Source organism: Solanum stenotomum, chromosome 1 (assembly GCF_019186545.1).
Source record: "Solanum stenotomum isolate F172 chromosome 1, ASM1918654v1, whole genome shotgun sequence".
NCBI lineage: Eukaryota > Viridiplantae > Streptophyta > Magnoliopsida > Solanales > Solanaceae > Solanum > Solanum stenotomum.
In genome coordinates this window covers 72,388,400-72,408,103 of record NC_064282.1, presented here as the reverse complement: position 1 = coordinate 72,408,103, position 19,704 = coordinate 72,388,400, and the positions used below count along the sequence as shown (strand labels likewise).

At 38.4% G+C, this 19,704-nt stretch overlaps 1 pseudogene; it reads right to left on the bottom strand.

The window, feature by feature from the left end:
• Positions 1–16,102, bottom strand: part of LOC125856394 (eukaryotic translation initiation factor 5B-like) — a 25,792-nt pseudogene extending 9,690 nt beyond the window's left edge.
• Between the last annotated feature and the right edge of the window lie 3,602 nt (positions 16,103–19,704).

Here is a 19,704-nt window from a genome sequence, read left to right as displayed (position 1 = left end):
CCCCATGGCTTGTACCTCCAATTCCGTGACTCGGGTGGATAGAGAATTCAACTGGCTAACTAATGCGTCCCACTCTTGCTTCTTTTTGGCTTCTTTGTTGGCTTCTACCATGCCATCAAGGAGTTTCGCTACAACTTCATAGGGCTGGTGTAGCATACCTCCCTCGCAAAGTTGATCGGCTATATCTCTATTCTCAGGTCCTAGACCCCTGTAGAAGCACTCCAGTAGCCCTTTATCTGTCATCCCGTGAGATGGGCATGGTTGCAGCACCGCTTGAAACTTCAGCCACATTTCCTGAATCGTTTCATCCCCTACCTGTTTAAAGGTCAGGAGGCTGTCCCTAAGGTTCAATAGTTTCAAAAGGGGATGATTCGTGTGGTATCCATAATGATTTTCCATCCTTAAGTCCCTGCTTTGATATTCAAACTAGCAAAACAAACTACAATTTAGATTAGTAAAACTAAAACTAGAAAGAATCAAAAATTTCGTTTAACTATGAATTCTCAAATAACACCACTCCCTGGCAGCGGCGCCATTTTAATGCTTATCGTGTCCAACGACACTAACCTATGGTACAAGTGTCTAAGATCTTCGATAATATAGTAACCCAACTAAAGGTTAGGTCATGTCCCAAGGGAGTGGTTTTGAGAATTAATAGAAAAATAAAATTTAGTTCTAACTAGTCGTAGCTAAAGACATTAACGATTAAAAACATGGTAAATTAAAGGGGGTGACACAAAAGTGTCAAATATCAATTGGGGGTTTTGTCACAAGTAGTAAAAACAACAAAAATAACAAGAAAATCAAGTATGTGGAAGAGTTCTTGGGGTGTGACCGCAATACAAGTTGAGATAAATCGTTGGGTACATGCTTTCGATAGGAAATTTGCAAGATAATAGTGACTAGGCTAAGTTTTAGATGGAAATAAGTTCCCTCTCGGGCAACTTACCACGTTTCAAATGCGTTCCTCTCGAACACCCATTTGCCACATGAAGGCCAGCCTACGCCTTACCCCATTCACTCTCTCGAGCTGAGTGTTAGGATATGGGACTAGGGCTCACCCTCTCTTACTGAACCTCATGTCGATCCACTCCTTAGGCCATCAGTCTAGTGGTCTTGGTTTCGTGACCTCCCTCTCGGGCAAGCCGAAAACACATGGATGGTTTTGTATTTGCAACTTCAAACCCATTAAATTAAACCACAACCACTAGGTGAAATCACCATTAAAATACATCTAACCTATCAACAAGCAAGACCCAACAACAATATCAATACATATTTGCTAAATCACACCCCAAGAATGGAGGTTTTTAGCCACACATCAAGAAATAACAAAATACACCTAAAATGATACTAAAACCAAATGGGTATAAGAAATTAAACCTTGATTTAAGCAAAGAAAAAAGAATGGAGAAGACCCACTTCCAACTTGGGGAAAATGAAATCCTTCTTTCTTCAAGTCTCCCAAAAAACCATCTCCAAACTTAAGAGAAAAATACCAAAAAGTACTTTTGTATTGTGAAAATTAAAATTAATGTTCGACTCCCTAAAATTAATAAAGAGTTTAGTATTTATAGACTTCAGAAAATAGTGTTGGCGGATCTTTCGGCGAGGTTAGTTGATGCTTATCGTGACCAACGACACTACTCTACGATATGAGTGTCTACGATCGTCAATAATATAGTAACCCAACTGAGGGTTGGGGTCGTGTCCCAAGGGAGCGGTTTTGAGAATTAATAACCAATTAAAATTTCATTCAATTTAGTCATAGTTAAAGACATTTGCGATAAAAGACATTGTAAATGTAAAAGAGGTCACACAAAAGTGTCAAATATCAAAAGGGGGTTTTCTAACAAGTACTAAAACAACAAAATAAACAAGAAAATCAAGTATGGGGAAAGGTTCTTGGTATGTGACCGCAATACAAGAAGAGATAAATTGTTGGGTACATGTTTTCTATCGGAGATTTGCAAAACAATAGTGACTAGGCTAAGCATTAAATGGAAATAAGTTCCCTCTCGGGCAACTTACCCCGTTTCAAATGTGTTCCTCTCGGACACCCATTTGCCGCATGAAGACCAGCCTACGCCTTACCCCACTCACTCTCTTGAGCTGAGTGTTGGGATATGGGACTAGGGCTTACCCTCTCGGGCTGAACCTCATGCCGACCCACTCCTTAGGCCATCAGTCTAGTGGTTTTGGTTTCACGACCTCCCTTTTGGGCAAGCTGAAAACACATAAGTGGCTTTGTATTTGCAACTACAAAACCTTTAGATTAAACCACAACAACTAGGTGAAATCACCGTTAAAATACATCTAACCTATCAGCAAGCAAGACCCAACAAGAATATCAACCCATATTTGCTAAATCACACCCTAAGAATGGGGGTTTTTAGCCACACATCAAGAAATAAGAAATTATACCTAACATGATAATGAAATCAACTGGGTATAAGAAATTAAACCTTGAATTAAGCAAAGGAAAGTGAATAAAAAAGACCAACTTCCAACTTGGGGAAGAAGAACTCCTTTCTTCAAGTCTCCACAAAATCCTCTCCAAACTTGAGAGAAAACTATTAGCTAGAATATGTTCTAAAGTGAAAAATAATAATAATATGTTCCACTCCTCTCCTCTTTTCCAAAATCTAATTCTAAAAAGTATTTATAGTTTTCACAGATTCTGTTGTGGAGGATTGTTCGGCGACATTAGTCGAGATTGCCGATGAACTCGATGATCGGCCTTTTGCTCAGCTCATCGCCTTCAGTGTCTTGCCTTTAGCATCCTCGCATTCTGGATCATTGGGCGGTATAGTACTACTTCATGGAACTGATCGGCGACCCGCCAACTGCTCCTTTCCTCACCTTTTGATCCACTTCCTTCGAGGCTTCGCGTACTGGAAGGAAGGGCGGTTCATGTCGTTTCGGCGACTCGCCAAGTTAAACTCGGTGATCCGCAGGATTCCATTTCTTGTTCTTTTCATCCCTTTTTGCTCCGTTTTGTGTCTAAGTGTACATGCTTCCACTAAAACTTCAAATACCTAAAACTTCAACATTTTAATAAGGTATTAAGGTAAAACAAGCATTCAAGGACACTATTTCCATTAAAATAAAGCCCTAAATGAGTCCAATTTGTGGACTCATCAACACCCCCAACTTAAACTTTTGCTTGTCCTCAAGCAAACTCAAGTTCAGTCATTCAAAAAGGGTGCCTCAAACAGTGCTACACAAGACTAAATCATGAATGCACACAACAAGACTCAATTCACTTATGCAAGGATCAATTGTGTACTCAAAGATTCAAATTGTGACACACCATCACCAAAGATTCTCATGCTCGCAATACTTGCTACTTGTGCAAGTTCAAGCTCAACAAAAGTTTCTAAATACCCTCGCACAAAGAATGATTCCATATTCACACACATATATAAGTCAATTTAAGATCAGGAATCAGATACAATGCTCACACTAAAAAAAAAGGAACACAACGCATGCTTTCACCCATAGGTTTGCCCTTATTTTCCAATTGACTTTCAATTCGGCTTACTCAAGATCAAAATGGTCTTTCTAAGCTTGTAATGGTGCTGAGTGCAATGGTATGGTCATTTAGGCTCAGTGACTTTCATCCTTGTGAGATGTGATGTTCTCAAAACATCCTCTTCCCTTCTTTTCTCAATTCTTCTTCTAGTGCTCATACGTCATCCTATTCTTCGTTCTCCATGTATTGCTTGGAAACCCAATTTCTTTTGCACTTTTATTCCACGACTTTCTTTTTCTTTCTTTTCTTTTCTCTTTCTTTTTCTCGTTTTCTTTTTTTATATGGAGGGTTTCCATTTTGTTTTGCAATACAATAGGTTAAGGAGACTTTCTTGCACTTCTTTACTTTTCCTTTTCCTTTTCACCACACCCCCAACTTAGACTTTTGGCCTAAGTTGGCTATTCACTAAACACATCTCAAGAGGACTATAGGTAGTGGATGAAAAAAGGTCTAAGTTTCATCAAGCTTCTTCCAAAGGAGGATAGGCTCAAGGGGTGTTCAAGAGAGTTTCACACGCTCACGGGTAGGCCACAAAAAGAGGTATATGTTAAATTGGTTCACACTTTTCAAAAGTTGCCTAAGATCATCTCAAGAGTACACCTTTCTAAATCAATCAGACTAACGGGGAAAAGTCTAGGTTTATTCATGCATGGTTCAAAGTCAGCTAATCACACAAGGCATCGATACTTCAATCAAACAAGACTAGACACGTTCCCTAGTGTGCAACGGTCCTCACAAGAAAATCAATTCGATAACTGGCTAGTCACCACGAGATGCAAAGAGTGCACATATTGTCTATGTAACTTCATTTGGTCTCGTCGTAGCCGCGCATTTATGTTTGTTCAATTGGAAGCACTATTCAAGTCACCGGTATTGATCGAAATTGAGACTTAAATTTTTGCAAACGAAGAGCGACTTTCAACAGAAGAGGTGGTGACAATTTTTCGAAAGGATCAAAATTATTTTGCAAGTAAAACGCCAGGAGCCATGAGCTCAAACATCCACATAAAAGCAATATTTAAAACACAAATTAAAGTAGACATCCCAAATATATACAAAACAAAACATGAATGTCAACACAAAAGGTGTGGGCCTCACCCCACCAAAAAAAAATGTTTGTCCTCAAATATATATAGGAGTATCCAAAAGTTTAGACAAGTAAAGATAGAGAGAGGTAAAGGGTAATCCTGTCTACACGATTGCTTCATCTGTCGGAGCATTGTTGCCTGCTGCATTAGTCTGAAACTCGACAATGGCCCCCGAGTTGTCATTCTGGATTTCATTGTGTTACTTTGTTCTAGCTTCTGCAGCGATGTTAGCTTCGACCATTCTATCCACATCATGGGCCTCCAAGAAGAAATTTGCGGTTGTGTATAATCCGTGCCTCCATGAAGGAATGGCGGGATCAATGGGAGTTTTCCTACTAGCACTTGCTTTCTTACTCTCCTTTCTTTCTTTGGCTAGTTCTGCTCTCTTTTCGTCTCTTTTGAATCCTTTGATCTTACTTGTCGGGGTTGCCTGTCTCTTCCTGCAACTTTTGGTCTTCCCATTTCTGCAAAGGCTTTGGGACAAGTTAAAAAATATTTAGACAGAGCAGGAGTCTGGTGCGCATAAAACCACCTTGCCACACTAGTTGGTGATATGCTTACTCACTTAGGTTAGTTATTGAAATATGTGCATAACGGAACTAAGGGTGCAGACAAGAAGGGCGATTTAAAAGACGTCTCGGCGAGTCACCAAAAATATTTAGCGATAGCAAGTTTCTCACCAATTTTAACAAATTAAATAACCCAACTTTGCTTTTAATGAAAGGCGACAAGGGTAGTTCGGTGAATATCCGAGTGATTCGGCGAGCTAAGCCTGGCTCGCCAACTAACTCAACACGCCTATGTTCTACGCGTTTTCCAGGCTCAACCCCCACAACCCAGGTCAAAGAAACTCAAGCCCCTATAGCACAAACTCATAATAAAACCCATAATAGTATCACACCCCCGCAGTCAATTAATTCAAATTAGAGCACAATTGATTTAGATTCTACCAATTACACAAAGATGTTGATCAATGATGCATGAAGTGCCATCAATGCGGAGATTCAGCCAGGACTTGACAATATCAACACTATGCAAATGAATACAAGTTTACTAAATTAAAAACAGGGTTTGAATCACCAACCTTTAGTGTCGAATCAGATGCTAATAAAGTGCTAGGTAGCAATGACATCCAAATCCGCACACAATTTGACACTTACAATAATTTGGACTTGCAAGAAATATAAAACTAAAGTGTAGGTGTGAGTTTGGTAGGATAAAGAAATGAGAGAGAATGAATGAACCAGAATATTTAAATATATGGCCTGCAGGAACCGTCCAGTTTTTGCCCATTCGGCGATGTACATTAGGTACGCTCATTCACTCGGTGAAATGCTAAGTGTCTAGTCTCTTCGCCAAATGTAACAGGACTCGCAACTCATGTGAGGATCTCAACGGTGGTCTATGTTACAATCACCGACATGGTTGGCGATTCATCATTAATTTTCTACGGAATGCCAAGTTTCACAGAATCCTAGCTAATATTACCTTGAGTCACCCGGCGGAAAGAGTCGTGCTCGCCGATATCATCGGCGATCTACCAACTGGACTTGTTGTTTGCCTCCATACATTATTTCACTCTCCTCCCTTGCTTCAACCTGTACAAACTACACACCATTATATTCTCAAAGTAAAACAAAGCAATAAGAGGTTTTGGGTTGCCTCCCAAGCAACGCCTTAGTTAACGTGGCACGACGTAGGAATACTATCAAGCATCCTCCAGGTACAATTCTTCAATTAAAGTGATTTCCTGGTAATCCCCAAGGTATAACTTCAAACGATGTCCGTTAACTTTAAATGGGGGTCCCTCTTTACCTTCAACTTCTATGGCACCATTAGTGAACACTCGTGTCACTCTGAAAGGCCCAGACCATTTGGATTTTAGCTTCCCTGGGAATAGCCTTAGTCGTGAGTTGTACAATAACACCCAATCTCCCACATTGAATTCCCTTTGGACTATCCGTGTGTCGTGCCATTTCTTAATTTTCTCTTTGTAAATGGTTGAGCTATCATAAGATCTAAGCCTGAACTCATCTATTTCATTCAACTGGTACAACCTCTCCCTTGAAGCCTTTGTCCAATCTAAATTCAGAGCTTTCAATGCCCATAAGGCTTTGTGTTCTAACTCAACAGGTAAATGGCATGATTTACCAAAAACTAGTTGATATGGGGACATTACTATAGGTGTCTTGTAAGCAGTCCAATATGCCCACAGGGCATCGTCAAGCTTTCTAGACCAGTCGATTCTGCTGCCGTTTACTGTCTTGGATAGAATGCTTTTGATCTCATGATTTGACACCTCAACTTGTCCGCTTGTTTGGGGGTGATATGGAGTGGCGACCTTGTGTTTTACTCCGTATTTGCTCAATGCACTGGAAAATTATTTATTGCAAAAATGTGATCCTCAATCACTAATGATTGCTCTTTGAGTGCCAAACCGTGCAAAGATGTAGCATTTCAAAAATTGGACAACACTTCTTCCTTCATTATTCGGGAGTGCGACAGCCTCCACCCATTTGGACACATAGTCCACAACTACTAAGATATATTTGTTTCCAAACGAGCTGACAAATGTACCCATGAAATCAATTCCCCACACATCGAATAGTTCGATTTCCAAAATAGGTGTAAGGGGTAACTCGTGTCTTCTTGACACTCCACCTTGCTGCTGACATTGAGGACATCTCTTTGCAAAATCGTGGGCATCTTTTTAAAGAGAAGGCCAATAATAACCACTTTGGAGAATCTTAGCTACTGTACGATTTCCACTATGATGACCCCCTACTGGTGATGTGTGGCAGGCATGGAGGATCTATGTTGATTATTCTTCTGGAACACACCTTCTTATGACATGATAAGCACATTCCCGAAATAAGTATGGCTCGTTCCAGAAGTATCTATTAACATCAAATAGGAACCTCTTTCGTTGATAAGAGTTTAAATCATCGAGAATCAACCCACATACGATGTAGTTTGCAAAGTCATCATACCATGGCACGTGTGTGAGTGACAGTCCGAATATCTGCTCGTCTGGGAATGAGTCATTTATCTCCTTTTCCTGCTCAGTACCTACTTTATTCTCTAACCGTGATAGGTGATCTGCAACTTGATTCTCGTAACCTTTTCTATCTTTCACCTCAAAATTGAATTCTTGCAAGAGTAGCACCCATCTTATCAATCTTGGCTTTGCATCCTTTTTTGCCATGAGGTATTGGAGTGATGCATGGTCTGTATGAACAACTACTTTAGTGCCTAGCAAGTATGCCCGAAACTTTTCGAAAGCATAGACCACTGCTAGCAACTCTTGTTCAGTGACTGTGTAATTTCCCTGGGCACTATTTAGAGTCTTGCTTGCGTAATAGATTGCGTGAAACAGTTTGGTACGCTTTTGTCCCAATACTACACCTAATGTCATCCTACTCGCATCACACATCACTTCGAATGGTTTTGACCAATTGGGGCTGATGAGAACTGGTATGGATATCAATTTCTCCTTCAAACATTTAAATGATGCCATACAAGCGTCATCAAAGTAGAATTTCACTTCCTTCTCTAAGAGTTTGCATAATGGTTGTGGAATCTTTGAGAAATCCTTAATGAATCTCCGGTAGAAGCCTGCATGGCCCAAGAAACTGCGAATCCCCTTTACTTAGATCGGCGGTGGTAGTTTCTCGATAACCTCAATTTTTGCTTTGTGAACTTCCAGCCCTTGTTGCGACACTTTATGCTCAAGAGCAATGCCTTCTTTCACCGTGAAATGGCATTTCTCCCAATTTAGGACTAGATTAGTTTCCACACACCTTTGGAGCACTCGCTCTAAATGTGTCAAGCATTCTTCAAATGTGTCCCCCACGACTGAGAAATCATCCATGAAGACTTCCAGAGAGTCCTCAACCATATCTGCAAAGATGGACAACATGCATCATTGAAAAGTTGCCGGTGCATTAAAAAGTCCAAATGGCATCCTTTTGAATGAAAAGGTCCCATAAGGGCATGTGAAAGTGGTTTTCTCTTGATCTTCTGGTGCGATAGATATCTGGTTGTATCCAGAGTATCCATCCAAAAACAATACCACCCTCTCTCTGATAACCTGTCAAGTATCTGGTCCATGAAGGGCATTGGAAAATGGTCCTTTTCAGTCCATGAATTTAGCTTTTGATAATCCATGCACACCCTCCATCCTGCTACAGGTCTAGTCGGTACAAGCTCTCCTTAAGCATTTGGGACCACTGTTATGCCACCCTTTTTTGGTACGCATTGCACTGGGCTAACCCATTTGCTGTCTGAAATCGGATAGATTACTCCTGCATCAAGCCACTTGATGATCTCCTCTTTTACTACCTATTGCATCGGGGGATTCAACCTTGGTTGATGTTTCACACTGGGTTTGCATTCACTGTCCAGCCGAATCTTATGGGTGCAGATACCGAGCGAGATGCCCACAATATCAGCTATGGTCCATCCGATCGCTTTTATGTGCTTCTGCAGTACTTCAACAAGCACTTTTACCTTCCCTTCACTCAGATTTGCTGAAATAATCACTGGCAGAGTGTTGTTAGTTCCCAAGAAAACATACTTGAGATGGGATGGGAGTACTTTCAGTTCTAGAGTTTGCGGCTCTTCAATTGATGGCTTTGCAGGTGGACTGCATCGGTTTTTTAGGTCGGTATCTAGCTTAATTGGATTTCGTGCATATGCTCCTAACACTGTTAGGGCTGCGATCATTTCATCATATTCCTGAATTTCTGAATCATCGTGATTTGTAAGTATTGACTCAAGAGGCTCATTCTTGCGCAACAGATGGCTCACACTTGCCACTGCCTCATCTATAACATCTTCAGTAGACACTACATAGATATCACTTGGTTGCTTCATGGATTTGCAGAAGTTGAAAGTTATCTCATCGTCATTCACACGGAATTTCAACTTGCCGCTTTCAACATCCATTAATGCTCTGCCGGCTGCTAAGAATGGCCTTCCCAAAATAATGGAGACCTCAACATCAATGTCACAGTCTAAAATCACAAAGTTAGTTGGAAATATGAACCGATCCACTTTGACCAAGATATCGTAGAGGATCCCAACAGGATGCTTGATCGATCGATTTGCCATAAGAAGTCTCATGGTAGTTGCCTTTGGTTCTCCCAATCCAAGTTGCTTGTATATGGCGTATGGCATCAGGTTGATGCTTGCTCTTAGGTCACATAAAGCCTTGGCAAATTGGAGCATTCCAATAGTACATGGGATAGTGAAAGCACCAGTGTCTTCTCTTTTAGTGATTAACTGCTTTGTCATGATCGCACTGCAATTATGAGGCATTTCAATCGTTTCATAATCCAAGATCCTCTTCTTGGTGACTAACTCTTTCATGAATTTAGCATACCCTGGCATCTCCAGCAATGCTTCCACAAAAGGAAGGTTGATGGACAATTTCTTGAACATAGACAAGAATTTTTTAAACCTCTCATCTTCATTCTTCTTTTTCAAATGCTGGGGAAAAGGTGGAGGTATTTTGGGTAAGGGTTGTATTATTTTTGGAGTTTCATTGTGTTGATTCATTCCTTCTTGTGCTTTGTTGCCGATGTTTTGATGATCAGTAATTTCTGCTTCTTCCTCACCCTGATTTTCCTCACGTTCTTCTCCTTCATTACCTATCGCTACCTTCCCGTTACGGGTAATTACATCCAACTCTTCTTCCTTATTTTCCTTTAGCATCGTGGTTGTTAGTTGAGCCGATAAGAGATTCAATTGACCTTCCAGCATCTTGATGGCATTAGCATGAGAGTTCACTTTTCTATTTAGTAAAGAAAAATCATCTCTCATTCCCTTTAGCAAATCATCAGAACCTTCAACTTTCTCAAGAATTCGTGTCAGTCGATTATTCACCCTGGGGCTGCTGTCACTCCCCCTTGATGTCGGCTGTCACTTAATTGAGTTTGGTATTCTTCATGGAAATATCGCCTAGGGTGGTTCCAACCTTGATTTCCAACTCGCGGTTGATAGTGCAGGTGGAAACCCTCCTCATTCGTTCTGTGGTTCCGACCTTGATTCCCTCCCGATTTCAAGTTATCGGAAAAAGAACCCCCCTCTGCGCGAAACACTTCACAGTTGCCTTTCATGTGCTCTTGTAAATTTTCCATCTAAGACAACATCTTTTGATGTTTTCATCCCTCTTTTTTTCTTTATCGAGTTGCTCTCAGCCTGAAACACAGAGAGGAGACTTGATCTTATTTTGTGTACCAAGCTTGATTTACTCTCGCCATACTATCTAGGAGAAATGAGGCCACCTCAAAGGGCTGTAGCATTATGCTGCCTTGGACCAATTGATCAGATATCCCTTTGTTGACTGAATCAAGACTTCGGTAAAAATATTGGAGTAGCAACTCACTTGGTAGCCCATGTGTTGGGCATTTTCGCAGAGACCTCTTATATCTAATCCACGACTGATGAATTGGTTCACTAGCTTTTTGTTTGAAATTTTGAAAGTCGTCCCTCAACTTCATCATTTTTGACGGGGGAAAGAATCTATTGTGGAAAGCAGCGACTAATTCTTTCCATGATGTGATAAAATTTTCGGGAAGCTCAGACAACCACGTATGGCAGCTCCTGTTAGTGACAATGGGAATAAGTGAAGCCTGATGGGTTCTTGCGACCACTTTTTGAATGACAACGGAGCACATACGTCCAAAAAGCTTTGGATACGTTCATGTGAGTCTTCATGATCCAATCCTTCGTATAGGCCCCTTAAATGTATGAGATGGTGTGTTGTGCTAGTGACTTCAAAATTTATGTTTCCACCACCCTGCGACAAGCGAATTGCACCTATCTCACCCAATAGAGTGGGGTCATAAACACTGGTTGCATCGTCAATGTCATCTCGATGCAATTTAATATTCAATGGGTTGTTGGCGTAGCAATTGCCCCCCACATCCTCACTCATAATTTCTGTTTTCAACACAAACAAGCAAAGCAAAGCTAAAAATTAAGTTAGTAAAGCTAAAACTACGGAAAAACAAAGATTCTTGCCAATGATCCTTGGGATCACATACAATCAAAAACTCAAAGAAAAACAAAACCAAGAGTAAAGTTAATAATCTACGATCAATAAGACGGAAATTCTAGTGAACTAAAAATTCTCAAATACACCACTCCCCGGCAGCGGCGCCATTTTGATGCTTATCGTGGCCAACGACACTACCCTACAATATGAGTGTCTACGATCGTCAATAATATAGTAACCCAACCGAGGGTTGAGGTCGTGTCCCAAGAGAGCGATTTTGAGAATTAATAACCAATTAAAATTTCATTCAATTTAGTCGTAGTTAAAGACATTTGCGATAAAAGACATTGTAAATGTAAAAGAGGTGACACAAAAGTATCAAATATCAAAAGGGTGTTTTGTAACAAGTACTAAAACAACAAAATAAACAAGAAAATCAAGTATGGGGAAATGTTCTTGGGATGTGACCGCAATACAAGTAGAGATAAATTGTTGGGTACATGCTTTCTATCAAAGATTTGCAAAATAATAGTGACTAGGCTAAGCTTTAAATTGAAATAAGTTCCCTCTCGGGCAACTTACCCCGTTTCAAATGTGTTCCTCTCGGACACCCATTTGCCGCATAAAGACCAGCCTACGCCTTACCCCACTCACTCTCTCGAGCTGAGTGTTAGGATATGGGACTAGGGCTCACCCTCTCGGGCTAAACCTCATGTCGACCCACTCCTTAGGCCATCAGTCTAGTGGTTTTAGTTTCACGACCTCCCTCTCGAGCAAGCCAAAAACACATGGGTGGCTTTGTATTTGCAACTACAAACCCTTTAGATAAAACCACAAACACTAAGTGAAATCACCATTAAAATACATCTAACCTATCAGCAAGCAAGACCCAACAAAAATATCAACCCATATTTGCTAAATCACACCCTAAGAATGGGGTTTTTTAGCCACACATCAAGAAATAAGAAATTATACCTAACATGATAATGAAATCAACTGGGTATAAGAAATTAAACCTTGAATTAAGCAAAGGAAAGTGAATAGAAAAGACCCACTTCCAACTTGGGGAAGAAGAACTCCTTTCTTCAAGTCTCCACAAAACCCTCTCCAAACTTGAGAGAAAATTATTAGCTAGAATATGTTCTAAAGTGAAAAATGCTAATAACGTGTTCCACTCCTCTCCTCTTTTCCAAAATCTAATTCTGAATAGTATTTATAGTTGTCATAGATTGTGCTGCGGAGGATTGTTCGACGACATTAGTCGAGATTGTCGATGAACTCGGTGATCCGCCTTCCGGTCAGCTCATTGCCTTCAGTGTCTTGCCTTTAGCATCCTCGCATTCTGGATCATTGGGCGGTACAGTACTGCTTCGCGGAACTGATCGGCGACCTGTCGACTTCTCCTTTCCTCGCCTTTTGATCCATTTCCTTCAAGGCTTAACGTACTGGAATGAAGGGTGGCTCATGTTGTTTCGGCAATCCGCAGGATTCCATTTCTTGTCTTTTCAGCCCTATTTGCTCCGTTTTGTGCCGAAGGGTCCATGCTTTCACTAAAACTTCAAATACCTGAAACTTCAGCATTTTAATCAGGTATTGAGGTAAAACAAGCATTCAAGGACCCTATTTCCATTAAAATAAAGCCCTAAATGAGTCCAATTTGTGGACTCATCATTAGTCGGAATCGCCAATTAACTCGGTGATTCGCCCTTTGGTGTAGTTCGTCGCCGTCTTGCACTAGCCTTCAGCATGGTCGTGCTCTGTATCATCTGGCGAGATAGTACTGCTTTGCGGAATTATTCGGCGAAATGCCGACTGCTCCCTTCATCGCCTTTTTGATCCTGCTCCTTCAGGGCTTCACGTACTTGAACAAAGGGAGTAGTGCGTCCCTTCGGTGAATCGCCAAGTGTGCTTGGTGATGCCCAAGCTTCAGCTTCTTCGTTCTTTTCAGCCTCTTTGTTCCTTTTTGCGCCTAATTGTCCATGCTTCCACCAAAACTTCAAATACCTGAAACTTAAGAGTTTTCATCAGATATTGAGACAAAATAAGCATTTGAGGACACTATTTTTATCAAAATAAAGTCCTAAATGAGTCTAATTTGTGGACTCATCAAACACCACTCTCCTTCGACGACAAGTTCTCGATATGTATGCATCTGTAAAAAAGTGGAGGGTATTATTCCTTAAAAAGAAGGCGGAAGCTTTATGGCATTAAATATTTTGTAACTATAATGTCGACATGTATATTATGTGTTTTAACATATTAAAAAAAGAAGTTTTAACAAGTTGAATACTTGATATATTATAAGAATTGTATAATTGAAGTTGTTATAGTATTAATTTTCAAAACAATTCACTTGATAACAATTTATTTGTATGATTTGTCTTGCAATGATCATAATATCAGTTGAATATGTTGAACCATTCATTGATTCAAGCTTGTATTTTACACATCGTACACTTATATTTTGGAAGTATTTATACTAATTAGCATGGTATACACATGCAATGCATGTATTTGAAAACTAGTATCACATAAACCTGAACCCCGAGATCGCAAATTAGTGAATGATTCATGTCCAGGTGTATCAATGACCAACAATCCAGGCACCTTTAGCTTGGCATCAACTTTTAGTTCCTTAGTTCTCTCCCTTATATTCTCAGCTGGAAAATAAGTTACACATATCTGCTGTGTAATCCCTCCAGCTTCACCTTCTTGAACATTAGTGCCTCGTATGCAGTCAAGAAGCTGTATTTTACCAGTATCAACATGACCCATGATACAGCAAATAGGAGACCGGAGGTTGTCTTCACTCTTGCTTGAAGAAGGACCAGGTTTTTCTGTACCTTGCCCTGAAACCACAACCTCAGGCTCCTTTTTCTTACTCCCATCATTCTTAGTGACAGCTGGTACACTTGCAACCGCTTTTTGAGTAGGAATTACAGACTTGGCAGCAACATGCAGTGGCCCCGTATCACTCACAACGGACCTTGCAACTTTCTGAATAATAGGTTAGGGATCTGAATCTAGCTCTTCATCTTCAAACGCACTCTTTCCTGGTAGTTTAAGATCGGCATCATCCCAACTTCTCGCATCCCACTCCTCCTTAATGTCCTCTTCTTCAACTATGTTTTCTTCCGCATCAACTACTTCTGACTTCTCCTCTACACTTACCAAATCGATATCCTCAGCCTTCTCAGTTTTCATGGAATCAACCTCAGAGACAATCTCCAGCTGATTTTCTTGCACTTTTGTGCTTTCAACAGACTCTTCATGGGCTTTGTCATTAGCCCAAGCTTGTGCCTTTGATTTCTTTGATTGGTAAATAGGTCGTTTGGTTGCATCTTTTCTACTCTCCCCAGTTGAAAGTGGCAAAGCCCCGCCACTAGCAAGAAATTGCTTTCTCATTGCTTCTTCCTTTTGCTTTCCAGTAAGCAGTTTCCCTTCTAGTTTCTTCTTCAAGAGATTTTTCTTCTCCGTCTCTTTTTTCAAGTGTTTTTTCTCCTCAGCAAGTCTTTCTAGTTCTTCAAGTCGAAGGCGTTCTTCTTCTTCCTTCCTTAATCTTTCCTCTTCTTTTTTATTCTTTCTTTCTTCATCTTCCTTAATTTTTTTTAAGTCTCACTTGCATCTCCCTAACCTGCTTTGACTGCTTTTTATCTGCTAATTTTCCTTTGGTATCATTCTTTGCTACTTCCTGTTTTTCCTCCATCTCAGAGACAGCTGCTGCCGCTGCAACTGCCTTTTTCTCTTTCTCCTTCTCTTTTTTTTCTTCTTCTTTGCAACAACAGACTTCATAGTTTCTTCCTCAACTGCTTATCTTTCCCCTGTATCATCTCCTAATTGAGACTGCTGTTGACTTTTCTCTTCTCGTGGAAGAGAATCATGAGCAGTTATTGTTGATCCTTCACCAAGCTCTGCCAGAATCTTTGAAGCATGCCTACCATTTGTTTTCTTGGTTTTGTACTTTGAAGTTTCTAACACATCTGTTGTCTGCTTTTTGCCTCTATTATCATCAGCATCTTCTCGATTAACCCCTAGGCTACAATGGTCTTGATCAGCAACATTGGTTGAGACATTTCCGAATGCAGTGTCCATTGTGCTAGATGCACTTTTGTTCTTTTTCTTAGATGACTTCTTTTTACCTAAAAAAATAATTCTTGGTGCATCATCTTCTTCAATTGCCTCTGTCTCCAATTTAAGAGACGTATTTGCATCATTTTCTTCGATAAGAAGGGTAACACTAAAAGAAATGCCACTACTCCTACCTGTAAAGGCAACTGTGGACTCTTCATCTTCCTTAGATAGCTGCCCAGTTTCGATATCCTCATCATCAATGGCGTGAAGCACAGATGTAACTAACAAACTTGCACTGCTCTTCCCCAGTTTTAAGTTCTTCATTTTTCCAGTAACGGATGCAACATTGTCAGCCTCTCGGTCACTATCACCAACCACTCCATCCCTATCCCTTGACAAACCTAACATGTCTTCGTCGTCATCATCCTATCCAAGACTTCCATAATCAAACGTACTCACCCCACCCTTCTTACCCTTTTTACTTTTTTTCTTGCCAAAAGCCATTGCTGGTGCTAATTCCTCTTCCTGCATCTCAGCAGATATTTCAGTCCCGATAGAGTACTCATCATCGTCAATGGCCACATTCTTCTTCTTTGACTTCCCTACTCCACCAACATACTTAGCAAGATTCTTTTCATCGTCCTCATCTTGAGGATGAAGATCGAACTTGTTACCTCTTTTCTTACTGATCTCTGGTACTACCTCAACTTTGTCTTCTAGAACCACTGTCTCTTCAGACAATTCTGTCCCAACAGAGTAATCATCATCATATATCATCCGATTCTTCTTCTTCGACTTTCCTCCACCACCACCACCACCCTGTTTGGAAGATTCAAGACCCTCGTTTTCACGCACATGCTTCTTTCGCCCCATTGAATTCTACTTGTAGTGTCAAGTTATGTACTATCCAAGAACAATTCAAACAAGATCTAACCTCCAAATCCCTGATTCCTAATTAACAAAAAAATATATTCAAAACAATTCATCAGAAGACTAGCCAATTTTACACCAACCAAAGTAGTTAAGTAGCAAATTACAATATAATTGTAACAAACCAATATATCAACAAAAGCATATTGATTTACCTAAAATTGAGCGAATGATTAAAAAATATTGATACGAATATGTGTTTCAGCGATAGTTGTATGTGCATATTGAGATTATACTAAAACTGTGAAGATTTTCAACAGAGCCGTCAATATGGCTAGGCCATTGTGCCGGTCTAGCCTAACGTGATTTGATAGGGTTGGGCTACGATTTTTTAAGCCCATTTAAGAAAAGAGATTTTTAGCCCAAAAATGAATAAGTCTGTTGATTTGTGGGGCTTGAAACATATGAATAGGGCCTGCCCGTGGGCCAAATAAAAATAAAATAGAGTATTAACAAAAGGGTAAATTTTAGGAATCATATTGTTTTAATATGAAATTACAATCTATCCCTCTTTAGTTTGTAATTACATTAATCCCTTAAAAAGTAACACAAACCGGATACATAATATGTAGCTCGGATACATTAAAGAGTATCTCAGATACATTATAACATAAACTGCATACATTAAAAACTAGCTTGATACATAATATGTAGCTTAGATATTTTAAAAACTAGATCGGATACATTATAAAATAAACCGGATACATAATATGTAGCTCGGATACATCAAATACTGGCTCGAATACATTAATATGTAGCTCGGATACATTAAAGAAATAAGGGATTTTAGAGGATTTTAGAAATAGAAGGGGATATTGGAAATAAGGGAAACATAAGAGGTGTATTTCAGTAATTTTTCCTTAAAAATAACATGAGTCTAAACTCAAAATCTGTTTAAATTTTGAAATATTACAATTTAAATACAAATTATGTTTATAAAATAAGTACTACATAAAATATAAATTCCTTAAAATTTCTAAGGAATCACTACATAGGCCGTAGTTTATGGAATATTGTCATAGTTTTTGTGTTTTATTATGATCATTTGAAAAACAATGAGGTTAATCTCTCTAGTTAACTATTTAAGTTTTTACTTGAAATCAAATTTAATAAATATTATACAGATAATTTTATTTATGGACAAGTAATAACACTAACACCATGTAATATTGTCTTGTCGATATTTATGATAATATTTTTAAATTATAATGTAATATGAAAAATTATAAAAAATATACTTTTAAGAAAAGAGGTTGGCCTGGCAAAGCCCATAGCCCACGTACTTGTGGGCTGGGCCGACCATTTTTTGGCCCACACCAAAAATAGGCTAGCCCGGCTTGACCTGTCAAATTTCAAAGCATGTATGGGTTAGCCCGGATGGAATAGCCCAGTCCATATTGACAACTCTAATTTTTAGTGAAGTTGGTTCGTTTGGTTGAATTTCTGAAGAGAAGTAAGAGAAAACATAACCAAAATTGGATATTTTTATATATCGAAAGGAAAGTTGAGAAAATTGTTGGGGTTCTTGTTTGGGGAAAATAAGCAAATACCCCATAAAAACAAAATAATTACAAACATATACCCCTTTACATTCATACCCCACTAAATACTTACACTATATACCCCCTTACTAATTTCGTTTAACTGATACTAAATCAGTATCATAAACTGTATTGGTATCATTAAGGCTGATAATTTGGTTGAAGTGATACTAAATCAGTATATATATACTGTATTGGTATCATTAAGGCTGATAATTTCACTGAATTGATACTAAATCAGTATATATATACTGTATTGATACCATTAAGGTTTCTTGTTAAGAAATTACTCATTAGTCAATGATACTATGAGAGTATATATATACTCTTATAGTATCAATGACTAATGAATAATTTTTTAACGAGAAACTTTAATGATACCTTAAAATATATACTCTTATAGTATCATTGACTAATGAGTAATTTCTGAATAAGAAACCTTAATAATACCTCAAAATATACATATATACTCTTATAGTATCATTGGCTAATAAGTAATTTCTTAACAGAACCTTAATGATACCTATATAATATATATATATATATATATATATATATATATGTATGTATGTATATATATATACTGATTTAGTATCAGTTAAGTTAAATTATCAACCTTAATGATACATATACAGTATATGATAGCAATTTAGTATCAGTTAAGCAACAATTATTACCCTTAATGAATTGGGGGTATGGACTGTAATTATTTATGAGAGAATGGGTATTTCAGGAATTACTTTGGATTTGGGTATGAACTTGTAATTATTTTAAATTTTATGGCCTATTTATGTAGTTTTCCTTTCTTGTTTTACTACAGGTAATTTTCAGATCAAGCCTATTTTTGCACTTTTTTTGGAAAATAGCTGAATTTTCAGTACTAGTACAAAAGTTAGCAGTTTCGAAACTCGAGAAACTCAAGGCTAATATTTTTAATTGTCAGTTATTCCTAAAATAGATTTTTATATTTATTAGTTCATTTTTGACATATTAAGTAGAAATAATAATTATTTTTTTCAAGTTGTACCCTCAGCATTGAATACTTATTCTATAAATTTATTTTCAAGACCTCATATTAAACATCATTTAATGGGATAATGTTGTAAAATACTTATATTAATAATAATTTTCTGGTGTGTCAAGCCAAATAATGAAAAGTAAATATGAAATCATTAAGTTGTCTAGGACAAAAATCAAAAAACATCTTTGAATTTCAGTTTTGAAATTCACAAATATTTGCTACTCCCTCCGTCTCATATTACTTGATTATTTTTTCAAAAGTTGTTGTCTCATATTAGTTGTTCACCTTAATAAATCAAGAAAGCATTAATTATGCTTTACCTTTATTACCCTTACAATTATTTCTTTTTGAAAGAGTTTATATTTATTTGTAAAATTTCTAAGAAGTTCTTTAAAGAGTGAAACAGTAAAATTATCATTTTATTTATGATTTCTTAAAATGCATGTAAAAAGAAAAATGATCAACTGATATGAAATAGAGGGAGTAATTTTTCCAGTTGAGAATTCCTGAAATTCAAA